This window comes from Martes martes (assembly GCF_963455335.1).
Source record: "Martes martes genome assembly, chromosome: 17".
NCBI lineage: Eukaryota > Metazoa > Chordata > Mammalia > Carnivora > Mustelidae > Martes > Martes martes.
In genome coordinates this window covers 11,482,021-11,503,177 of record NC_137905.1, presented here as the reverse complement: position 1 = coordinate 11,503,177, position 21,157 = coordinate 11,482,021, and positions in this window count along the sequence as shown.

The window sequence follows — 21,157 nt, the reverse complement described above, 5'->3', positions numbered from 1 at the left end:
CCCACCCGAGACTATAGGAGATGAGGTGTTCTTTCAAAGCTACTATCAAGACTTTCTGATTTTCTGCTTGTTTGTAAATTGGACAGTCTTGGTTTTCAATTTCTCTTTTTCTCCAGGTACCTCTTCTACAGCTCTCAGAAGCATCCAGCTGACTCTGTTTTCATTAATATTACTAATTCTGCCATAGTAGCCAAGTATTATGGCCACATGACCTCTTACTTCCTGCCTTCCACTTGCACCTCATGCCACGTCATCGCCAGGGAAAGTCGGAGTAATTGTAATGCCACCGCATCCCGTGGCTTAACGTTATATCACTTTCTCACAGCAAAGTGGCTTTCTGTGTGTCCCTCAAAAATATGAGCAACCCATTCTCAGAGTCCTATTTGAAAGTTTTTTTCTGGGACATTTCTGGTACCAGTTACTGTATCTGCCACAGTTCTCACAAGGATCAGAGGACTACAACATGCTGATTGAGGAGAATTTGTTAAAGGGACTATTTACAGAAGTGTGGACAGAATTTAATGGCACCCAGGAAGGACAGCATATGCTATAAGGACAAGAGGCAGTGGGAAGATTTTACTCTTTCGAACATCTCCAGCCTTTAGTCTTCTGAAGGAAAGGGTGGGGAGCAGGTTCCAACAGAGGGTAGCTGTTGGAAAAGCGCGCTTTCCTTCTTAGCTTCCAGCCTTCCGTGTGACAGAGGTACATCTTTATTAATTGGAACGGAAGTGGGAAGACGATCCTTCTCCTTTTGCCCTTACCCACAGAAATAAACTGGTGTGTGTGTGTGTGTGTGTGTGTGTGTGTGTGTGTTGTGTATTTGTTTGTTTACTAACACTTTCAGCATTTGTTAGCTCTCGGTAAAAATACTGAAATAAAACTAACATGTATTTTTCAAGATACACTGAGATATGGAGAAGAGGCTAAAATTAATGAAGTTTTCATTTATATATAGAAATGATATGGGTTGATTATTGATATGTGCTAAGAATTATGTGAGAAAATTTCATTGAATACCTGGGATACCGGGACACCAGGGTGGCTCAGTTGGTTAAACATCTGACTCTTGGTTTGGGATCAGGTAATGACTTGGGGTCCTGGGATCAAACCCAGTGTCAGGCTTCTCACTTAGCAGGGTCTGCTTGAGGATTCTCTTCCTCTCCCTCTGCCCCTCCCCTGTGCTCTTTCTCTCTCTCCCTCTCTCTCAAATAAATAAATAAATAAATAATAAATAAATCTTTAAAAAAACAAGAATACCTGGAATTCTATGTTATGATTTTCTCATGATAATTATAATGAATTCATAATTCCCCGCATATTTGTATACAAAGACCTGAGGTTGGATTGTGTTCTACATGTACACATAGAAAAAAATACTCTACATGCATTTCATAGTTTATAATTGCTTAACCAGAATCTTTCTAAGTAAAATAGCATGAATCATTTACTATCAGTAATAACTTATATTTTTGTAACTATGAGACTCTTTCACAATACAAATCATAATATGAGATGGTTTTAATGAGAATCACTTCTGTAAAGCTCTTGGCCAGAAATGCGCACGCACGCGCACACACACAGACACAACTTTTTAACTGTATAGATTATTCAAGTTGACTTGAATATTTAAATTGTGAATTTGCTAATGAAATACAGTCTTTGAAAAAAGACAGACACGTTGGCTACAACTTGACAAAATTTGTCTACAAAACAGTCATTGTCTACAATTTAACCAAATGAGGCTGTTTCAAAGCTGTTAGATTAATCAGTTTCTTGAAAACCATTGCTAAATCTGATGTATAGAATTACATTTTTAATTTTACAGAATTTAATTTCTTGGTTTAATTACTCTGCATTGCTCAGGTTGTAAAAGCAACCTGATGAGTTATTTTTATTTATAGTGCTCCCATTCAAGGTGTTCATAATTATATTTCAGTGCAATGGCAATATGCAATCATCTATTTCAGTGCCTTTACATTTTTTGAAATTAAGCTTTTGCTAAAGGTTAAAGAACTGTTTTTAAAGATAAAATATTATTTGCTAAAATGATAAATAAGGAAATTTGCACGTAGGTACAAAAATCATCACACATGGATGAGTTTATAATTTTTATTTGATAAAGTCATCCAGTCTCAGAATCATTAAATATTTATTGAGTATTCTGTACCTTGCATTTTCATATGACGTCTTCATTTAGTGCTCAGAAATGTATAAATTTGATATTTTTAATAACACAAAAGGAAGTCTGCTCTTATTTAGGAGGTGACTTATGAGTACTATAACCGTCAGGCGACATAAAGATACATTTCAGATTCTTCAGCTTGGGTTAGAAGACCTTTCATGGCCTTGCCATCCTGCCCCACACGCTGATCATTCCCCTGGGCACATCCCCGGTGACAGCTATCCCGGCTTTCAGCGTGGAGGACCAGCACAGGCTGCGCAAACCGTCAGAACTTGTGAAGAAGCTATGTCCGTATGTGGTAGGGTCTTGGTGGGGCGCCTGGGCTCTTCAGAGGGAAAGACCTTAGCATTTCACTCTTTCAGAGTGCATATGACACATCACTTCAGAGCTGATGCATCAGATGGTTTTCATGTTGAAAGAACTCCCAACAAAGCATTAGCAATCTGCCCAGCCAGTTCATAGCACAGCAGATTAAGGGTTGCTGAAGATACTTTGCTTGGTTAACACAGTTGAACTTTCTGCTTGGGAGTTTACTCCAGTCAGTGCTCAGAGGGCATGTTTTTTACACTAATGAAATTAAGAATGGCAAGGAGCCTTCCAGTCAGAAGTGATTCATGCAGTAATGGAAATGTAGCAATGAAATATATATGTATGGAAAAGAAGTAATTGTCAATTTGGTAACTATAATTTCCCACTTGGTTTAAGTGAGATTTTCCTCATTCCCTCCAGCACCCTGAGGTGGTCAGTGTGAGCTGGTCTGCGCTGTCTGGCCACACACAGTTTTCTGCATTCTTAAACATCCTTTCCCTTTTTGCCCTCCTCCCACTCCTCATGCCATATGCTTTCATCTTTCAATCCAGTTGTTTTTTGTCAATATTGTCAGAGTGACAAGTCGTATCCTGTAGCTTGTCAAATTTATTTATTTATAACAGATTTTTGCAAGGTCTCTGAAGTCTGGGGGGTGAAGGAGAAGACTGCTAACGACTTGTCAGAAGGATGGATAATCAAATTAAATCGAGTTTTGTAACTCTTAATGGAGGACCCCCATCAGGTGATGCTGAGCACGGCATGGCTTTCCAGCAGCGGTGGTGGGCAGTGAGCACATTGTAAGACTTGTCTACCTGCGAGGAACTCAGGCAGAGAACCCCGCCTACCATTCTCATTTCCTTATGAAAACCAACTATTGATGCTTTGAAGAACAGAATACCAATTAGAACATTTGGGGCATGGAGGTAATTTAGTGGGTGAGGAAACAAAGCTATCATCATCAATTCTGTTGCTTACAGAAAATTAGCAGGTGGCCCAGAGAATGAAAGCTGACGAACATTGTGCATTCATGAACCCAGTTCCCCAAGGTGCAACAAGAAAACATGTTCATCTCTGAAAGCAGGCATAGCTTCTAGACATTTCGGCACTTATTTTTAAAATTGTGGAAATAACTCTTGCTTTAATATGAATCAGAGCTGAAGCTGGGTAATAATTTCCTTCCCTGATTCGGGTTGCCTTGAATTCTCAATTCAAAACTGTATTACACTGAATAGAAACATATAGAAATCCAACCAAACAATTGTTCACATACATTTTCTGACAGATACAAAGCCACCTTATACTTTACTTTTATGGATGACAATTCAGAGAGGTTTACAGGTGATTTGATCATCTAAGCCAATTTGCATAAATGCAATACGAAGGAGGGATTTCTATTGCTAAATTGGACAAGGTTCATTTTTGAGTTGGCATGATGTGTTCTGCAAATTGTTCAGTTTTGTTACTCTACACCCCAGGATTCTCAACACAGGATCTTTATTGGATTTACTTTCTCTGAGTGGGAAACGATTGATGGCACTGAATGAAGGATTCAGTGTAAAAGATCAGCATCAGTGAGCAGAAACAGGTTTCACGGTGACTTGCCTTATCAGAGCCAAAAATGATAAATCTATGATAATTAAAATGGTGTGATGCTGACATAAATAGGTCAGTGAAACAACTTGCGTAGTCCTTAAAGAGACTTTGATGTGATGCATGCAATAAAATGAAAAAGAATAGATTATCCAAAAACTCATTGGGATAATTAGCTTTATAAACAAGCATGCACATGCACACACATGTCTTAGAATTTTTTCTAACCTCAAAAAATATTCTGAGTTGTAAGATCTTTACTTACATTTATAATTAAATTGCTGGCATCACAAAAACATATTAAGCTAATAAATAGAGAAAGTATTTCTGATTTTAAAAAATCTTTGGAAGAAATAATATAACAAGCCCTAGACTACTTAGCTCCCATGAAATGTATCTTGTGTACATCAGAGGCACTGTGAAAAATTAAAAATTGAATGACAAACTAAGAAAAAACATTCACAACTGTTATGACAGAATGGTAGATAATGGAGAGGGATTTAAAATATGTCATACAAATTTTGAGAGAAAAGAGTAAAAACAAATTAAAAATAGGCAAATGGCATGGGTGGAGGGAAAATGAGATGCTGATAATTACTAAACTTTAGAAAAGGTGAGTTAGTAATAAAAAAAAGTATATCAGTTAAATACCAGGCTATAATGAACACTCAAAATCTTTCTGAAAATTGAGTGAGTCATGAGGCAGAGAGGGGAGAAGCATATATACTTACCCTGGTTCCATCCTTGCCAAGAAACTTCGTCTGAGTGTGCTCTTTGGTCGATGGCCACGGCACCTGCCAACTGTTACTCCTTAGTGATTTCCTCCGTTTCAGACAACCTCTTGGCCTTTTGCCCTGATAGAAGAGGCGGCATAACTTTCTTATGTGGCTAGCCTCAGAATAGTGTACTCTGTTGGTTGTCTGTAACATTTCCCCACCTCTTTGTAAAGAGTGTTTCAATTACCCTACTAAATTTGGCATCAGTTTTCTGTTAGGATATATCAGGATAAATCTTCCAATTTGAGCTTCTTCACAGGCTCTATGCACTTAACTATGAAATTTTAATGGATGTTAATTTAAACATTAAATGAACAAAGAGATTTATTTTCCATTGCATCAGTTTCTTTTTAATACAAGCAATAGAAAAAGAGCTTTTACTGTCCATTATTTACAGTTTGCATTAATTTATGATTATTAAAATTCCAATCTAATGACATTGCTAATTGGAAAAATATTTTCTCTTTAGAGTAAATTTAAATGAAGCAAAGGGAGGGAGAGAGGCAGGCGAGGTAGAGGGGCAGAGGGAGCAGGAGATAGATGATCTTAAGCGGCTCCACACCCAGCATGGAGCCTGACACAAGACTCGATCTCATGACTCTGGGATCATGACCTGAGCCATGGGCCAAAATCAGGAGTTGGACACTTAACTGACTGAGCCACCCAGGTGCCCCAAAGCTAAGCACTATTAATATGTATTTGGGAAATAAACTTCTTTATATAAAATCATTAATTTGTTTTCACTAAAACCACCAAAGCAAAGATAAACACCCATTAAGTAACTGGGCAATGAAACACTGATGGAGAAGGGCACCATTAAAGTAGGAATTTTATAAAAATGCCTCATACAGGGCACCTGGGTGGCTCATTTGGTTAATCAACTGTCTTCGGCTCAGGTCATAATCCTGGAGCCCCGGGACTGAGTCCCGCATTGGGCTCCCAGCTCCACAGGGAGTCTGCTTCTCCCTTTGACTTTCTCCCTTTGACTTTCTCCCCTCTCATGCTCTCTCTCTCTCTCTCTCTCTCTCATATAAATAAATAAAATCTTTAAAACATGCTTCAGTACAGCAAAAATAAGCAAGAAAAATATGTAGTCAACATGTATCAATTAAGGAAAATCCCTTCTGAGAAAAAATCAGAAAATAGAAATAAACTATATTAACAATTAAGATGGAATTACATATACTCAGAAGAACATTTAACAGTATGAAAAAACACTTGATTCATGTGGTCAGAAGGTAAGAATAGAAATGAACAACAATAGGCAAAACCCAGGAAGAAAAAGTTTCCTGAGCAAAGAGAGGGAAGAAAAAGACAGAATGATGTCAGAAACATAAATTACAAAATGTTCAAGTATGAAGAATAGACTGAAGTTAAGCTTTCATTATAAGAATTGCAGAAAGGCAGCAACCAAAAGAATAAAAATGAAAATGTTAAAAAGGTGTTAAAAAGATGAAAAGGAAAGTAGTGGGAATGGAAGATAGGAAAAGAAGGACTAACATTCATGTTATTTTAGATCCTGAAGAATAAAACAAAATGATGCAACAGAAATAATATTTTAAACTCTTAAGAAAAGTTCCCATAGTTTTATTCACACACTCACATACACACTAATGTTTTATGTGTGTATACACATTATGTATCTGCATATGTATACACACATATTCATGTACATACATGTGCATGCACACACACATATCTTCTGTAGTCATTCCCTTATTTAATGAGAGATAGTAGTGATATTTCCACTAAGAACAAGTTTACCCACAATCTCTGCTACTAATCAGCACTTTAAGGCAACTATGAATCAATATTTGAGCAAGAGAAATGACTTAGAGGCATAAGAATGGGTGAAATAAGGAAAGAGTAACACTTTCTTTTTTTTTTTTCCAGCTGACATGAATGTATATCTGAAAAACTAAGGAATCTATAGAATCAATGATGAAACTAAAAAGAAAATTTTTAGTAAGCTATCAGGAAATATAATTCACATGCAAAATTAGTAGAAGCAGTTTGAGTACCAGTTGAGGAAAGGTTTGAAGGATACAAAATTGACTTGAACAAATGGGAAGACATCCCCTGTTCTTAGAGAGGGTGACTCAATGTTATAACGACGTTAGCACTGTCCATCCAACTTACTCGCTAAATTTTAACTGAGTACCCGCCAAAAAGAAAAATTACAGCAGTCATTTTTCACAGAGCCAGACTAATGGGCACTAAACTTTGTGTAGAAATAAGAAGCTGTAAGAATAGCAGTGAAAATAATGAAACACTTTGAGGGGAACAAACCCTACCAGGTGTGACTCTATATTCTCTGTGACTCCAATAGTTTGGTACCGGTGTGTGGGTAGACAAATAGAATTGTGCAACAGAACAGAAAGTCAAGAGATAGACCCAAATACATATGGAAATTTAGTATGCGATAAAGGCAGCAGATGAATTTTATAATAAGCGGCACTGCTTTAAAACTGAGGACACATTTACAGAAAGATAAAATTAATTCCATAATAGAGTAGAATGCATTATTCCCCCAAAAAGTGAACTGAAGGAATATAAGAAATAATTTATAATGTTACATAAAACATAATTTAGAAAAAAAGTCAGAAAGCAGAGACAATGATGTTGCTTATTGATAAATGTTGTTGGAGATCAAGAAGTAAACATTGGTATGTAACATTACAGACACTTCAATATGTTACACAAATGCATTCCTAAATTCAGGCATGTCTAAATGAGAGAGAAGAAAGGATGCTCTCTTACTGTAGAATGCTATATAATGTAGAACGATTGATGGTATTAACAAATCAGCAGGTTCAACCATCATAATTACAATTTATTCAGGCAATAAGTAGTGATGGATTGAGGCTGAAAACTACTGGGTGAAATTTAGATGGGAAACCAGGTATTTACATGGGTTCAAATATCTCCACAAAAAGTGCTTGCTAAATTATAACAGTTGGATATCATTCTAATCAAGCGGTCAGAGTTAACACCACCCTTGTAGAGAAAAACCATCATCTGATTCATGATATGTGGCCCTTAGTGAGACATCAGTATCTCTGTGGTGTTCCTGCTACAAATGCATAACCTTCATCTAACCATAAGAAAATCTCAAATAAACCCAAATTGGGGAATGTATCATACAAAATAACTGGCCTGAATTCCCCCCAAAATGAGTGTCTTGAAAAGCAAAAAAAAAAAAAAAAAATGTTAAGGAATGTTTAGGATTACAGGTGACTGAAGAATTACAACAAATACATGCAATAAATATGTGATCCTGAACTGGATTTTGGGGTATAGAGAGAAATTATCTGAAGAGCAGTTATTAGCGACTCTGTTCCCTATGCTGTACTTCTCATCCACGTGACTGACTTATTTTATACCTGGAAGTTTGTACCTCTTAATCCTTCTCAACTGTTTTGCCCATCCCTCGCCCCTCCCCTCTGTCAACCACCAATTTGTTCTCTGTATTTATGAGTCTGTTTCTTTTGTTTGTTTTGTTTTTTAGATTCCATATATCAGTGAAATTAAATGGTATTTCTCTTTCTTTTTCTGACTTACTTCTTTAGAATAATATCTTTTAGGTCCATCCATGTTGTTGCAAATGACAGACCTCTTTCTTTTTTATGACTGAGTAATATTCCATTATAGATCTATACCACATTTTCTTTATCAGTTCATCTCTTTTTTTTTTAATTTATTTATTTAATAAACATATAATGTATTTTTGTCCCCAGGGGTACAGGTCTGTGAATCACCAGGTTTACACATTTCACAGCACTCATCATAGCACACACCCTCCCCAATGTCCGTATCCCCACCACCCTCTCCCGTTCCCCCTCCCCCCAGCAACCCTCAGTCTGTTTTTTGAGATTGAGTCTTTTATGGTTTGTCTCCCTCCCAATCCCACCTTTTCATTTTTTCTTTTCCTTCCTCCCCCCAAACCCCACACATTGCATCTCCACTTCCTCATATCAAAGAAATCATATGATAGTTGTCTTTCTCCGATTGACTTATTTCGCTAAGCATAATACCCTCTAGTTCCATCCATGTCGTCGCAAATGGCAAGATTTCATTTCTTTTGATGGCTGCATAGTATTCCATTGTGTATATATACCACATCTTCTTTATCCATTCATCTGTTGATGGACATCAAGGTTCTTTCCACAGTTTGGCTATTGTGGACATTGCTGCTATAAACATTCGGGTGCACATGCCCCATCGAAGCACCATGTTTGTATCTTTAGGATATATACCCAGTAGTGCAATTGCTGGGTCATAGCTCTATTTTCAGTTTTTTGAGGAACCTCCACACTGTTTTCCAGAGTGGTTGCACCAGTTTGCATTTCCACCAGCAGTGTAGGAGGGTTCCCCTCTCTCCACATCCTCGCCAGCATCTGTCATTTCTTGACTTGTTAATTTTAGCCATTCTGACTGGTGTGAGGTGGTATCTCCTTGTGGTTTTGATTTGTATTTCCCTGATGCCGAGTGATGTGGAGCATTTTTTCATGTGTCTGTTGGCCATCTGGATGTCTTCTTTGCAGAAATGTCTGTTCATGTCCTCTGCCCATTTCTTGATTGGATTCTTTGCTCTTTGGGTGTTGAGTTTGCTAAGCTCTTTATAGATTTTGGATACTAGCCCTTTATCTGATATGTCCTTTGCAAATATCTTCTCCCATTCTGTCAGTTGTCTTTTGGTTTTGTTAACTGTTTCCTTTGCTGTGCAAAAGCTTTTGATCTTGATGAAATCCCAATAGTTCATTTTTGCCCTTGCTTCTGTTGCCTTTGGCGATGTTCCTAGGAAGAAGTTGCTGCGGTTGAGGTCAAAGAGGTTGCTGCCTGCATTCTCCTCAAGGATTTTGATGGATTCCTTTCTCACATTGAGGTCTTTCATCCATTTTGAGTCTTATTTTCATGTGTGGTGTAAGGAAATAGTCCAATTTCATTTTTCTGCATGTGGCTGTCCAATTTTCCCAGCACCATTTGTTGAAGAGGCTGTCTTTTTTCCATTGGACATTCCTTCCTGCTTTGTCGAAGATTAGTTGACCATAGAGTTGAGGGTCTATTTCTGGGCTCTCTATTCTGTTCCATTGATCTATATGTCTGTTTTTGTGCCAGTACCATACTGTCTTGATGATGACAGCTTTGTAATAGAGCTTGAAGTCTGGAATTGTGATGCCACCGACTTTGGCTTTCTTTTTCAATATTCCTTTCGCTATTTGAGGTCTTTTCTGGTTCCATATAAATTTTAGGATTATTTGTTCTATTTCTTTAAAAAAAATGGATGGGATTTTGATAGGGATTGCATTAAATGCATAGATTGCTTTAGGTAGAATAGACATTTTCACAATATTTGTTCTTCCAATCCATGAGCACAGAACATTTTTCCATTTCTTTGTGTCTTCCTCAATTTCTTTCATGAGTACTTTATAGTTTTCTGAGTATAGACTCTTTGCCTCTTTGGTTAGGTTTATTCCTAGGTATCTTATGGTTTTGGGTGCAATTGTAAATGCGACTGACTCCTCAATTTCTCTTTCTTCTGTCTGGTTGTTAGTGTAAAGAAATGCAACTGATTTCTGTGCATTGACTTTATATCCTGACACTTTACTGAATTCCTGTACAAGTTCTAGCAGTTTTGGAGTGGAGCCTTTTGGGTTTTCCACATATAGTATCATATCATCTGCAAAGAGCGATAGTTTGACTTCTTCTTTGCCAATTTGGATGCCTTTAATTTCTTTTTGTTGTCTGATTGCTGAGGCTAGGACTTCTAGTACTATGTTGAACAGCAGAGGTGATAACGGACATCCTTGCCGTGTTCCTGACCTTAGCGGAAAAGCTTTCAGTTTTTCTCCATTGAGAATGATATTTGCAGTGGGTTTTTCAGAGATGGCTTTGATGATATTGAGGTATGTGCCCTCTATCCCTACACTTTGAAGAGTTTTCATCAGGAAGGGATGCTGCACTTTGTCAAATGCTTTTTCAGCATCTATTGAGAGTGTCATATGGTTCTTATTCTTTCTTTTATTAATGTATTGTATCACATTGATGGATTTGTGGATGTTGAACCAACCTTGCAGCCCTGGAATAAATCCCACTTGGTTGTGGTGAATAATCCTTTTAATGTACTGTTGGATCCTATTGGCCAGTATTTTGGTGAGAATTTTCGCATCTGTGTTCATCAAAGTTATTGGTCTGTAATTCTCTTTTTTGATGGGATCCTTGTCTGGTTTTGGGATCAAGGTGATGCTGGCCTCATAATGGAAGTTTTCCTTCCATTTCTATTTTTTGGAACAGTTTTAGGAGAATAAGAATTAGTTCTTCTTTAAATGTTTGGTAGAATTCCCCCGGGAAGCCGTCTGGTCCTGGACTTTTGTTTGTTTAGAGATTTTTGATGACTGTTTCAATCTCCTTACTGGTTATGGGTCTGTTCAGGTTATCTATTTCTTCCTGGTTCAATTGTGGTAGTTTATACGTCTCTAGAAATGTATCCATTTCTTCCAGATTGTCAAATTTGTTGGCGTAGAGTTGCTCGTAGTATGTTCTTATAATTGTTTGTATTTCTTTGGTGTTGGTTGTGATCTCTCCTCTTTCATTCATGATTTTATTTATTTGCGTACTTTCTCTTTTCTTTTTAATAAGTCTGGCCAGGGGCTTATCAATCTTATTAATTCTTTCAAAGAACCAGCTCCTAGTTTTGTTGATTTGTTCTATTGTTTTTTTAGTTTCTATTTCATTGATTTCTGCTCTGATCTTTATGATTTCTCTTCCCCTGCTGGGTTTAGGCTTTCTTTGTTGTTCTCTCTCCAGCTCCTTTAGGTGTAGGGTTAGGTTGTGTATTTGAGACCTTTCTTGTATCTTGAGAAAGGCTTGCACCGCTATATATTTTCCTCTCAGGACTGCCTTTGTTGTGTCCCACAGATTTTGAACCGTTGTGTTTTCATTATCATTTGTTTCCATGATTTTTTTCAATTCTTCTTTAATTTCCTGGTTGACCCATTCATTTTTTAGAAGGATGCTGTTTAGTCTCCATGTATTTGCGTTCTTTCCAAATTTCCTCTTGTGATTGAGTTCGAGCTTCAGAGCATTGTGGTCTGAAAATATGCAGGGAATGATCTCAATCTTTTGGTACCGATTGAGACCAGATTTATGACCCGGGATGTGGTCTATTCTGGAGAATGTTCCATGTGCACTAGAGAAGAATGTGTATTCTGTTGCTTTGGGATGGAATGTTCTAAATATATCTGTGATGTCCATCTGGTCCAGTGTGTCATTTAAGGCCTTTATTTCCTTGTTGATCTTTTGCTTAGATAATCTGTCCATTTCAGTGAGGGGAGTGTTAAAGTCCCCTGCTATTATTGTATTACTGTCAATGTATTTCTTTGATTTTGTTATTAATTGGTTTATATAGTTGGCTGCTCCCATGTTAGGGGCATAGATATTTAAGATTGTTAGGTCTTCTTGTTGGACAGACCCTTTGAGTATGATATAGTGTCCTTCCTCATCTCTTATTATAGTCTTTGGCTTAAAATATAATTGATCTGATATAAGGATTGCCACCCCAGCTTTCTTCTGATGTCCAATAGCATGGTACATTGTTTTCCACCCCCTCACTTTAAATCTGGAGGTGTCTTCGGGTCTAAAATGAGTTTCTTATAGGCAGCATATTGATGGGTTTTGGTTTTTTATCCATTCTGATATTCTGTGTCTTTTGATTGGGGCATTTAGCCCATTAACATTCAGGGTAACTATTGAGAGATATGAATTTAGTGCCATTGTATTGTCTGTAAGGTGACTGTTACTGTATATTGTCTCTGTTTCTTTCTGATCTACTACTTTTAGGGTCTCTCTTTGCTTAAAGGACCCCTTTCAATATTTCCCGTAGAGCTGGTTTGGTGTTTGCAAATTCTTTCAGCTTTTGTTTGTCCTGGAAGCTCTTTATCTCTCCTTCTATTTTCAATGATAGCCTAGCCGGATATAGTATTCTTGGCTGCATGTTTTTCTCGTTTAGTGCTCTGAATATATCATGCCAGTTCTTTCTGGCCTGCCAGGTCTCTGTGGATAGGTCTGCTGCCAATCTAATGTTTTTACCCTTGTATGTTACAGACTTCTTTTCCTGGGCTGCTTTCAGGATTTTCTCTTTGTCGCTAAGACTTGTAAAGTTTACTATCAGGTGACGAGGTGTGGACCTATTTTTATTGATTTTGAGGGGCGTTCTTAGCATCTCCTGGATTTTGATGTTTGTTCCCTTTGCCATATTAGGGAAATTCTCTCCAATAATTGTCTCCAATATACCTTCTGCTCCCCTCTCTCTTCTTCTTCTGGAATCCCAATTATTCTAATGTTGTGTCGTCTTATGGTGTCGCTTATCTCTCGAGTTCTCTCCTCATTGTCCAGTATTTGTTTGTCTCTCTTTTGCTCAGGTTCTTTATTCTCTGTCATTTGGTCTTCTATGTCACTAATTCTTTCTTCTGCCTCATTTATCCTAGAAGTAAGAGCTTCCATTTTTTTTTTTTTAAAGATTTTATTTATTTATTTGACAGAGAGAGATCACAAGTAGGCAGAGAGGCAGGCAGAGAGAGAGAGAGGAGGAAGCAGGCTCCCCGCTGAGCAGAGAGCCCGATGTGGGGCTCGATCCCAGGACCCTGAGAACATGACCTGAGCTGAAGGCAGCGGCTTAACCCACTGAGCCACCCAGGCGCCCCAAGAGCTTCCATTTTTGATTGCACCTCATTAATAGCTTTTTTGATTTCAACTTGGTTATATTTTAGTTCTTTTATTTCTCCAGAAAGGGCTTTTATGTCTCCAGAGAGGGTTTCTCTAATATCTACTATGCCTTTTTCGAGCCCGGCTAGAACTTTGAGAATCGTCATTCTGAACTCTAGATCTGTCGTATTACCAATGTCTGTATTGATTAGGTCCCCAGCCTTCGGTACTGCCTCTTGTTCTTTTTTTTTTTTTTTGTGGTGAGTTTTTCCACCTTGTCATTTTGTCCAGTTAAGATTTGCTTTCTCCTCCTCTAGAATTCCGCTATTCTTGGTGAGTGAAGTTGGTCTTGGCTGGGTTTTTTGTTGATCTTCTGGGGGAGGGGCCTGTTGTGGTCATCCTCAAGTGTCTTTGCCGCAGGCGGAATTGCACCACCCTTGCCAGGGGCCAGGCTAAGTAATCCGCTCGGGTTTGCTTTCGGGAGCTTTTGTTCCCTGAGCGCTTTCCGTAGAGTTCCGGAGGACGGGAATGAAGATGGCGGCCTCCCAATCTCTGGCCCGGAGGAGCCGAGAGCTTGGGGTCCCGCTCCTCAGTGCGCCTTCAGAGAAAAGCGCCCCACCGCCCCTGCCTCCCTGGCCTGTGGTCGCGCCTGGAGGAAAGCAGTCAATTGTTGGCACTTGGAGAAAAGCGCCCAGTCGCTTCCGTCTCTGTGGCCTCCAGCTGCGCTCCGAGCCCACCCAGCCTGCGACTGGCTCAAGGTAACCCCGGGCTGAGAGCTCACTCCTCGGCTTTGTCGCTGTAGCTGGCTTCCCCGCTCTAATACCTGCGAGCTCTGTGACACTCAGACACCCACAGTCCTTCTGTGACCCCGCGGGACCTAGGGTTACGCTGACCCCGCGTGGGCTTCCCCCCGGTTTAGCCTCTGGAGCGATGTCCTTCCATGGAGCAGACTTTTAAAAGTCCCGATTTTGTGCTCCATTGCTCCGCCGCTTGCCGGGAGCCGGCCCCTCCCCTTGCGGTCTATCTTCCCGTCGCTTTGGATTCACTTCTCCGCAGGTCCTACCTTCAGAAAGTGATCGATTTTCTGTTTCTAGAATTGTTGCTCTTCTTCTCTTCGATTTCCCGTTGGATTTGTAGGTGTTCACAATGGTTAGATAAGCTATCTAGCTGATCTCCTGCTACCCGATGTCGTCTCAGCCTGCTACTTCTCTGCCATCTTGACTCGGAGGCCTATCAGTTCATCTCTTGATTGAACACTTAGGTTTCTTCCATATCTTGGCTATTGTAAATAATGCTGCAGTAAACACAGGGGTACATATTATCTTTTCAAATTAGTGTTTTCATTTTCTTTGGATAAATATCCAGAAGTGGAATTATCGGAGCATGTGGCATTTCTATTTTTAATTTTTTTGAGGGAGTCCCATATTGTTTTCCATAGTGGCTGTACCAGTTTGCATTCCCACTGAGTGTGTGAGTGTTCCCTTCTTTCCACATCCTTGCCAACACTGTTATTTATTGTCTTTGTGACACAAGTCATTCTGACAGGTGTAAAGTGACATCTCATTGTGGTTTTGATTTGCATTTCCCTGATGGTAAATCATGTTGAACATTTTTTCATGTGTCTCTTGGCCATTTGTATGCCTTCTTTGGAAAAATGTGTATTCAAGTCCTCTACCCAGTTTTGAATTAGGTTATTTGTAATTTTTTTTTTTTTTTTGGTGTTGGGTTCTTTATATATTTTGGATATTAACCCCTTATCAGATATATCATTTCCAAATACCTTCTCCCGTTAAGTAGGTTGCTGAAATAGGCAAATTTTTTAAGCATCCCCATAATAGGACGTATTTGCATATTTGTTTATAAGTCAGATAACCATATTAGGTAATAATTACTATATCTATTATACTACGAGTCAATAAAGCTGATTAATTTTTCCAAGGTATTGCAATTTACCAAGATCCTTATAGCATATTGCCAAAGATAACCTTTAAAACAATAAATGAAATATCAAAGATTATTTCCATGAATTGATTTTTTTCAGTCACTCTTCCAGCTGTCAGTATGATCCACAGTTATTAAAATATTTTTATATTAAAAACTATGTCAATTAATATATTAAATATTAAAGCTATCTCAGGTTAAACAAAGTGAGTTTCTGAATCTGTAACTATAATAATTAATTAACGGAGCTTTTCACCTGAATTTATTGAAGTAAAATATATAAACTCTTTATCAAGAGAATAGAAATTAAGCAAAAATATCAAAAACTTTTAAGAAGTACTTCTCAAAGATTAGTTAATATTAAACAAAACTTTCATAAAATGGAGTATGAATTTATTTATACAACCTATGTTTCAGTAAGAATTAATATGACTATATCATTCTTTATAAATTATGTTAAATAATCATTTTGTTCTCTGAGAATATTCTACCTACTGCTACAACCCTTTAATGCTCATTTGTATCTCTAAAGTCAGACATTTGCCTGTGGTGAGAAACACAGTCTCTTAATTACTACTATTAATTTGGATGGTGACTTTGCCTTTGTATATATGAAATATTAGCAGATGTGATAAACAGTGCATTTTGAATCTAAAAAACTCAACAAATACATAAGTGCTTTTTACATTTTTATTTAAATGTGCCTATATATCAAAATGTCTATGTAAATTTTTCAGCCAGTAACATTTTCTCAATGTCTCGTCTTTTTACGTAGATATTTATACATACACATTCTTTTGCCCATGGGAAAATGTGGTAACCTTCTTTCAAAACATTTCCAAAGTTTTAAAAAGGGACATATTTAATGTCCTTTTAAAAATGCAGTTATAAGGGGCACCTGGGTGGCTCAGTCATTAAGCGCTCTGCCTTCAGCTCAGGTCACGATCCCAGGGTCCTGGGACGGAGCCCTGCTTCAGGGCTCCCTATTCAGCCGGGAAGTCTGCTTCTTTCTCTCCCACTCCCCTTGCTGCTGTTCCCTCTCTTGCTGTGGCTCTCTCTGTTAAATAAATAAATAAAATCTTTTTTAAAAAATGCAGTTATACAATAGAGAACAGGTCACAAGCTATGGGTGATGGAGGGAGGTGGGTGGGGGATGGACTAGGTGGGTGATGGGCATTGAGGAGGGCACATATTGTGATGAGCGGGGGATAGTATATGCAAGGGATACATCACTAAATCCTCCTCCTGAAACCAATATTACACTGTATGTTAACTAACTAGAATTTAAATTTTTAAAAAAGACAACAAAGGCTACAACAAAAGAACTTTCACTCACCAAATAAAGAGACCCTTTAATTGCTTCCAAAAAAAATTCATTTATATTTCAAGTTTAAAGTGAAGAATCAACTGATTCTTAACTGAGGATAACCAGACTCTACTAAAAAGAAATTTGTTTTTAGGGAGGCCTTGGCAGACATACCCTAAGGCGGCTCCCCATAATCCCTTCTTCCTGGTGTTAATGTCTTTGTGTCATCCCTTCCCTTGAGTGTGAATATACCTGTGACTTGCTTCTCAGCACAGATTGTGACAAGGGTGACGGATATAATGGCACACATGGGATGCTCTTCCCATGATTACACTGTAACAGTCTCTCTTGCTTGTGCACTTGCTCTGGAGACTCTGGCCAATGAAGGTAAGCCACCAAACTGATGAAGTCTACAAGGCAAGAAACTGTGGGTAGTCTCTAAGAAGTGCAGGTGGCCTTTAGGAATTGTAGGCAGCTCCTAGAAGATGAGGGAGCCTCCAGCTGACAGCAAATAAGTCTGTGTCTTCATTTGTACAGTCATAAGGAAATTTATTCTGCCTATAATTTGAGTAAGAATGGAAGTAGATACTTCCCTATTCTGGCTTCCAGATGGGAAAGGCAGCCTGGGTATACCTTGATTTGAGCCTTGTGGAATTCTAAGTGGCAGATTACCCAGCTAAACTGACCCACAGAAACTGAGTAATAAGGGTGTGTGTGTGTGTGTCTCTGTCTATCTCTGTGTGTCTGTGTGTAACTGCTAATTTGTAGTAATTTGTTACCTAGCAATAGGCAACTAACGTGGATAACTTTCTTTCATTTTCTATAATGTTCCCCAAAGAGTTTTGACATTAGGCAGTGTCAGTATGGCTAAAAAGAAAATAAAGCAGATTTTAGTCATAAACCATCAATCTAAAAACTTACTAGAATTTTAAAATATTAAGTACAATTAGGAAGGTTTTTGTTAATTATATTTCTGCTAAAATATTAGGCAAAACAAACTAAAGATAGCTCACTCCTAAATAATTCCAAAGAAGTTTTAAGTTCTTTTTTTTAGAATTTTAGGACAATTGTTAAATTAACTTTCAAATGGTTGATAGAATATTAGACAATTTCTGATAAAGCTTTATGAAAGAACTCAAATAAAGCTTAGTGTCTTTGAGCTGCAGTTAGAGAGATTGATAATTGTTCAAAAATATGATGATTTTGTGTCAGCAAGAAATGCATTTATAGCTCACAGTTTCCCACTAAAATAAAGAGAAAACTCTCTGGAGTAAGACCTTAATTCTTAAATTATTTTTTCAGCCAGATTCTATACATAAGTGTATGATTCTTTAATTCAACTATTTTTGAAAAATTAAGAAGGGAAAGAGAAGTTAAAATTTATAGAAGACTTAGAGCACCTGGGTGGCTCAGTCGTTAAGCGTCTGCCTTCGGCTCAGGCCTTGAACCCAGGGTCCTGGGATTGAGCCCCACATGGGGCTCCCTGCTCAGTGGGAAGCCTGCTTCACCGTCTCCCACTCTCCCTGCTTGTGTTCCTGCTCTCACTGTCTCTCTCTCTGTCAAATAAACAAATAAAATCTTTTAAAAAAATTTATAGAAGACTTAACCTGATACATTGGTAATGATGCCTCTGTATAAATAATTTCAAGTTCTACTTCGGGCAATAGAAATTTTAACTGGGTGTATTTATGAGTGACAGGCTGATCTGAAACAAGACTATTCTTAAATATTCTATCTTACCATCCCCATAAGAGAGCAACTATTCTAAAAAGTTCAAGTTCCTTGGAAACTAGTAACTTACAAAATAATGTCTACCAGTATCATAAACGTTCAAATGACTTGAAATGTAAGTTGCATGTTCACTCATTCATCAGATTATTTGCTAAAACACCCCCCGCCACACACACACAGTTCCTATGTATTCATCAGTCCAGTGCATGACATTCAGATATTATATGATACTTCCTTATTCAGTACCATGATTAGGCCACTAAAGTGCCCATTTTAGTATTTTAAAGAACCCCCTATCTAGACCAATGGAAACCTGGTTTGCAGGTGCACTGCATTCACACAAACCCAGCTGCTTTAAGTCCCACTTCCTTAGTTAGCTTCCCATTCTTCCCATTGGATTCTTGCCATTTTCTTTCATTCTTTTCATCCTCCTCCCCCCGCCCCCATCTGCTCTACAATTTTGGACAATTTCAAATTTCTACAAGTATTCTCTTTTGATTTTTTTTAAATGAAATATCTTTATACTTTCAAATGAATCATGTAATTAACTAAAAAACAAAGAAATAATGTATAGAAGAGAAATCCATCCAGGCTACGGTCACTTCTATGAAACCATATATTCAGTGGCCATTTAGGGCAGATCAACAGGCAATTTTTATGGCTCAGCATTTCTTGCTATATTTTCCCCAAGCACTCTTCTTGTGTACGAAGCCCTTGAATGTTGTCCATTCAGTTTACATCCCAAGGTAAATTGTGAATTTGTCAAACAGAAAACAAATGCACCATACTCCTTGTGACCAGCGGGTGGGCTGAGAGGGGAGTTTGTTGCTTAACCGACACTGAGGTTGTACTGCTCAGCTCAGCAGGAGGGCAAAGGATGAAGGCGGACACCAACCTCCCAGTGTCATGCTTTATTTTTACAAAATCTTCGTTTTTTTCCAGCCTTGAGAAAGTCAAATGCAGCACTTAACCCCATTTCTATACATTAAGTGCCCAAGTGTGCATGTATATGCCCTCTCCCTGCTGGTTCAGGCAAGACACAGCCATTTATAAGTGTTCATTGCCTCTTTATGTAGGCAGACTGCAGCACAACGTCAGTGACACTTGCACTAAATTTGCTCTCTGGTTCCTGCTGCTGGGAAGTTCATTCTTTCATTGCAAAAAAAAAAAAAAAAGCAATTTTTTTTCTTTTGTATTTATCTTGCCAAAGTGAGTAAAGGATGAGTAACCAATCACAATTGTCATCATCATTATGATTATCATCTCTCTGTACATTTCCATTCTTGTATCCTGAGTGATATTAAAGATGTACTTTGCTATAAGAATGGGTTTTCCATTTTCACTGCTCTGTAAACCAGACAAGGATCCCCAGTCAGAACGAGGTTGATGGAGATCACACTGTTCAGAAAAAAAAAATGTGCGCCCTTTATTTCAGGAAACTGTTCCTGGAGTAAAGCTGGTTTTGAGGCCACAGAAATCCTTATATTCTTAGTTAGCATACTAACATGGAGCCCACATGACATCACCTGTGTACAGTAGGACAAACCTGAATGAGGAGTAATTGATGTCAAAGAAGTCAGCTTTATTACAAACAAATGTCAAAACTTTTCTCATTTAGAAAAGTTTCTCCAAATCAATGGCTCTGTTCTGTTCTCACATCATGTACTAAATATACACATTTATTAGTAATTTTGCCTCATAAAGCTTCTCTAAAAACATATTCATTGCCAAAGGGAAAGCGTTTTGACACCAGAAACACTTTGAGAAACATGTTCCTCCTTCTGCCCTATTTTGTAAAGACTTTCCCCCCTTTATGTTTTCCATTAATATTCTGTATTATGGTATACAAACATTAGTGTGGATCAGAGTTTCTAAGTTAACATACATTTTAAAACCATTAGAAAAAGCACAGACTGTGGTTCCTCTTTTTATGAGAGTAGGGATTGAAGCAGCTGTTTCAAAAGCACTAATATACTTCAAACAATGATGTAATATCTAATGTACATAACCTTTTTAAGCCTGGTAATATAGAAGACATTTAGATTTACTGTGGAAATATGTCTCAATTTTATTTCCTGCAAAAAAAAAAATACAGAGAGACTTGTGGAACTTGGTTTTTCTATTTGTTATCTAAATGCCATGACCCATAAATAAACCTACATATTACCCAGAACACAGATAAATTTGGCAATTATTATCCCAGGCTAACAAAAAGTATAAAAACTATACAGAATCATTTAGGATCATAACTGATGTCCCTTTAGGCTAGCCAACAGTCCCTTTAGACTAAGTATTCTGCTCAACTGGGGACTAATTAAACTTTTGCTTGGCTCTCAAAGAGTCATACCTTCTATAAATACTAATTGAGCATCTAATTATTTCCAAAGATGTCTGTGGGAAACAAGTAGACTAAACCATAGTCTGTCATTCTGGAACTTCCCATATGGAAGGGAAGATTTTAATCATGTCAATACAAGATGTGTTAGTTTCTTATTTCTGCTGTAACAAATCACCACAAACACAAATTTATTATCTAAAAGTTCTGGAATTCACAAGTATAAAATGGGTTGGCAGCGCTATGTTCCTTCCGGAAGGTCTAGGGGAAAATCTGTTCCCTTG